The 5,744-nt window shown below is 35.5% G+C and overlaps 1 non-coding gene across 1 annotated transcript; it reads right to left on the minus strand.

The window, feature by feature from the left end:
- Positions 1–5,182: 5,182 nt before the first annotated feature.
- LOC141710029 (small nucleolar RNA R71) lies at positions 5,183–5,289 on the minus strand. Its single transcript, XR_012570572.1, has one exon. It is a non-coding gene; the product is annotated as a small nucleolar RNA R71 (small nucleolar RNA).
- Between the last annotated feature and the right edge of the window lie 455 nt (positions 5,290–5,744).

Genomic DNA, 5,744 nt, shown 5'->3' on the forward strand with positions numbered 1-5,744 from the left:
TACATGATCATGCCTGAAACTTAACAGCTCCCTTGTATTGCCCTGGATATATACTATTAGGCCAGAGAGAGCAGTCGTCTCTTACCCTCCAACTTATATATTATTCTCTGGAACTTTGTAATTGTAAAGTGTATATGCTCATGTGCAAATTCTTGCACTATTGGACCTTTGTAGGTACAGATATTGGTGACGTATTATGTAAGCTATGATGTTAATATGGATGTTATTTCTGGTACGGATACAGATATCAGATGGGCATGTAGTTGCACGAGTGGCAACTTTTTGACAAAATATTATAATCATGGGTAAAGTGGTGGTGATATGTAAATGAACATGGTAAAAATTGACTATTTCATGCTTGGAAATGTTCGACCTGTGGAAATTTTTTTGTTGAAATAAATCTATGTTTTGCATGGCTTTGCTAATTAAATATGCATCTAATATCAGGAGGATAGCTTTCAGGTCTGAGAGGTAATTTACAACTGTTGAACATTTAACTTTCTATTTTGCTATAATCTCAGAAATTTTGATTGATTTGGTGTTTGGCATCTAGGTTACTTTTACAGTTATGTTTCTGTCACTAGAGATTTCTAATTTTGGAATTACAACCTTAAAAAATGAAAAATAAGAATATACTGGTCCAGGAAATAAAGATTGTTCCATATTAAGCTAAAAGTTTTAACAAAAGAATGCTTGTCTGGATTATTTGTTCTGTCAAGTAAAAAGACCTTGTTAGAACCATTTTATTTGCTTTTACAAATGAATTTTGTTAGGATGGTTTGGTTATGGATTGTGCTTTTCTAATCGATATTAATAGATTTTAACCTCTCATTTCGTTTTTATCAGTTTCAGGTGTACCAAAGATGGCAGTCACAAGCTTTGTTATCTTGTGCCACTAATCATTGCTGGCGACCTGCTGATTGTAGAAATATATGGGCCTGCAGTAGTCATTGTTGTTAAACGTTCTACTGGAGAACTGGTGTGGTCGAGGATGATTGATCGACGTCCCCTTATTGTAATTACTTCATCTGGAACAATTTATGCAGGGTTAGTAGTTAGTACATTTTACTTTTAGCATTCATCTATCTAGGCTAAAAAATGATTTGAGCATCTGACTTTTTAAATGAGTCCAGCAAGAGCTTAATTTTTTAAAGATAAGTAGAGTATCAATTGGTTAATTTCTATGGTTCCAACAAAGTTTGGGATCTCATTTACTACTAAATTCTTGAATCAGGTAAATTTATTTTTAGATTTTAATACCAGATACCAATTTATAAATGTTTAACGATATTTTCTGGGTGGTTTGACACCCTTTTTTGGGTATCTGTAAGGCCAGATTCGACAGTATTATATGATTGTACCAATGTTCGAATAGCTAGGAAAGATGTAATGACTATTCCTATATTATATTATGTCTTACAGTTTGTAGTTGGTTCACTTTAGTTTGCATACATTTGAAGTGTCCAATGTCCAAGGAATTTACGTTTCTTCTCTTTGGTTGTAGGAATGTGCGCTTGTTCAAATTTACACAGATGGAATTGTTTTGGTCACCCACGGGGGTGTTGAAATGAGGCAAGGTTTGCACACAAAAGTTGCTCGGATTGCTGCCTCTTGCTTTGATATACCTCTCAGTTCTGTATTTATATCAAAAACAAGTACTGACAAGGTTTGTTTTTATACAATTACAAGTATATAAAGAATTGCAAGCCAACTTATTGGACGTTATGATGAATCTTTACTTGTAAAGTCATTGAAAGAAAAAACAGAATCTTGTGTTGGTGATGATACTTTGCATTGTTCCACACTTGGGAATCAATGAAATAGGGATTTAGACACAATAATTGCTGACACAACTCTCCACAATTTATTGATATATTTTATTTTCTTTATTTATTCTTTTTCATGTTTTATTTTATGCTTGAACCTGCCTATGTATCTGTAGTCATAATTGCTTAACGATCATGCCAGTTGCTAAAAATTGAATGATTGACCAGCAGTTTAAAATATAATATAAATAATATTAGATTTGCATTTACAACATAGCTTACCAAGGCAGATTTGCATCTGTTGATTTCTCACTATTAATTAATTGGATGAAGGCTGGAATACTTGAATCGGACACGAATATCATTGTTAGCCCATACTATACTAAAGAGCTTACTTCCAACGATGCCAAAGGAGTGAAATTGAATAACATTTTCCGGAGAACAGGTATTAAGGGAATTGTGAATGGTATGGATGTGTAATAGTGGGACCCACTGACAGATAAATACACCAATGTCAAATATGATGCAACAACGGTAAGTATTTTTCATGACATCCATTTCTGCAAAAAATCTTTCAAACATCTTACATCTTACATATATAATCTCGACCTTGTCAGGTAATGGATGCAAAACCTCTGCTAAAAGAAGCCCTGCTGGCTGAGGTTGGATTTCCAGTAGACAGTGAAGTCCCTGTTATAGGCTTTATTGGGAGACTATAAGAACAAAAGAGATCTGATATGTAATAATATGTTAAGTATAATCTTATATAAGTAAACAACTATGTGTTACTTCTTAATGTTGATTTAGTATTTTTTTTGCTTTTGTTATAAAACTGATGTGAAGCAACTAAAAACACATCACTGCTTAAACTAAAAACGATGTCTAAACTAACAAAAGAAATCGAATTATAGGAATGAAAATGATGTCTAAAATGTTAAAACACATCGCTTTGTGCAAGTATTTAAAAGTAAATCAAAAGAAAACTGATGTCTTTCAGAATAATGTACATCGGTTTAACTTACACAACCGATGTTAAAGTAGAATTTTAACATCGCTTCCTCAAGTGAAACTGATGTTATAAGTTATGTTTAACATCGGTTGAGTAAATAAACCGATGTAAAATACAGAGTAAGACATCAGTTTTTTTAAGAATCTGATGTCTATCAGTTAAAAGTTCTTCCATGTTATATGTTTATAGTGCTTTTTAACCTCCTAAATACCATTTTTCACAATCTAGTTTTAACATGTTATTAAAAAAAGGGCTAATTATACATCAGTTTACTAAGAAAACCGATGTCTATGTACATATTTAATATCGGCTAAAAACCGATGTTAAAGATCCCTACCTTTCTTTACACATGCGAAGACATCGGTTTGAAAAAAAAAGACATCGGTTTATAACCGATATCTAAGGGCATTTTTCTAGTAGTGTAAATTAGCATGGTTGTAGTGCTAATTTGGTGTTTGAATGGTGTTGGAATAAAGGCTCGTGAAAAGACTGACTCAAATCAGCAAGGAGAAGAAAAGAAATCAGAATTTTATTCAGGAGGACGGCGCGCCGGCGCTGAAGTAGCGCGCGGTCGTGCTCAATGAGCAGAAACTCAGCGCGCCCGTGCCAGGTCGGGTAGTAGAATTCTATTTATATTGGGATTTTGAGAGTTTGAAGCCCTGGTCAATTCTACAGCATATATATATGTAAATAAAGACGTTTTTCATGAGGGAGAGACATACAAAAGCTAAGGAGAAGGAAAAAGAAGACCATAGAGCACAATTCAACCAAGGCGAAGAAGATCTAGTTTATTCTTGTAATTCTTTATTTTAAGTTATAACTTTGGATGCTAGTTTTCTTATTCTTGAACCTTTACTTGTGTTTCGTATTTGGTTTTATTAAGTATAAAGACTACGTTTATTATACCATGCTTTCATCGGAACCCACGTTGATGATGAGTCCGATTATGGGATAATCGTTATTGTGGGGTTCTAGCGGATTTATTTATGGATTTCTTTAGTTGATTTATTTTGATGCCTTAGTGTGTGGTGATTTACATGATAACCTAGTATTGGTTGTGCTTATTCGTCTTATGAGCGTCGCGAACTTATAAGATAGCGTGTTAATTCTTAATAAAGCGAAAGTGAATTTAAGGGTTTAGAACTTGCCATGCTAGCATAGGTTCATGTGTTATTGTTATGCATGATTTGTAGGTAATTTTAACCATATTACTTGCCCTGCATAATCACGATAGATAACTTGTGCATTAAACCGTTATGTTGTCAAATTCTATAGACATATAGGGTCTCAATATAATTGGTGTCTATTCAACTTCTATCTCTTTTGTGGATGCTTGGTAGTAGGGTATTCGTACAACGAAAGTTGGTGTTTATCAGTTTCGTGTTATCTGATTAGTGTCATCACCATTACATGCTAAGGTTAAGAATGAAAAGGCTATTGAATGAAGTACTTAATGAAGTTAGAATCCCATGTTTGTGTTATATATTATTCAACTCTCTTTACTCTCTTTAGTTAATGTTCTCTAGTATAATTTTCAATAGTTAATCGTTAGTATAATCAAAACCCAAATTGTTATTCATCTTAGCATTGAATAATAGCCATATCATTGTTGCATAAGGGCATAAATCACAAAGTTAATCTAAGCTTGTCCCTGTAGGAATGAACTAGAAATAATTCTATATTACTTGTGAACGCGTATACTTGCGTGAATTTTAGCGCGTGTTTAGCGACTAACAAGTTTTTGGCACCGCTGCCGGGGATACGGTGTTAACTTTTAGTTTATGTGTTTGTCATCAGTGATCGTTAAAGTTCATTGACTCGGACATTGTTACTTACTTACTCTTTTCCTTGTCGTGTTTCAGGTACTCTAGCGAGCGTGTATGCATACGCGTTCACGGACTCGTAAGAGAACTCCGGATCAAGCTGAGGAAGAAGCTGTAGTGATTTGAAGGGAAGCTTTTGAGGATGAAGAGAAAGTAGAAGAAGAAGAGAAAGTCGAGGAACCAGCTTTTGTAGTGATGGGAGATAAAGTAGAAAATCCTAAGGCTCTGATCGACTATTCTCAGCCTAAGATCAATGATATTCAGTCGAGCATCATCAGATCGGCCATCTTGGCTAACACTTTTGAGATCAAGTCGAGCATGTTAGAGATGATACAGAACTCAGTTCACTTTAGGGGTTCTCCTACAGAAGACCCCAACATGCATATCAGGGATTTCATCGAGATCTATGACACTTTCAAGTTCAATGGGGTGACTGAAGATGCTATCAAGCTGCGACTCTTCCCATTTTCTCTGAGGGATAAGGCAAAGTTCCGGTTACACTCTCTACCACCAGGTTTTGTCACCACATGGGAGGATCTTGCTCAAAAGTTTCTCACTAAATTTTTCCTATGGCGAAGACTGCTGCAATCAGGAATGCTCTTACTCAGTTTGCACAACAAACTGGAGAATCTCTGTGTGAGGCTTGGGATTGATATAAGGAGATGCTAAGGAAGTGCCCACACCATGGCATACCTGACTGGATGATTATAAACTATTTCTACAATGGATTGGGTGCTACTTCTAGACCCATGATCGATGCAGCATTAGGAGGAGCATTGTGGGCTAAGAGCTACAATGAAGCTTATGAATTGATCGAACTGATGGCTGCCAATGAATACCAGAATCCTTCTCAGAGGCTAATTCAGGGTAAAGTAGCGGGAATTTTAGAGTTGGATGCAGCAACTGCTATAGCTGCCCAACTTAAGGCTTTAACGATGAAGGTGGAGACTTTGGCTAATTATGGAGTTAATCAAATCACTAGTATTTTTGAGCTTTGTGCGGGGGCGCATGAAACTGAGCAGTGTGTTATTTCTAGCGAATCAGCTCAATTTGTGAGCAACTTTCAGAGATCACAGCAACAAGCTCCAGCCACTTATCATCCTAATAACCGCAATCATCCTAACTTCAGCTGGAGTAATAATCAGA

This window comes from Apium graveolens, chromosome 2 (genome assembly GCF_009905375.1).
Source record: "Apium graveolens cultivar Ventura chromosome 2, ASM990537v1, whole genome shotgun sequence".
NCBI classification, from domain to species: Eukaryota; Viridiplantae; Streptophyta; class Magnoliopsida; order Apiales; family Apiaceae; genus Apium; species Apium graveolens.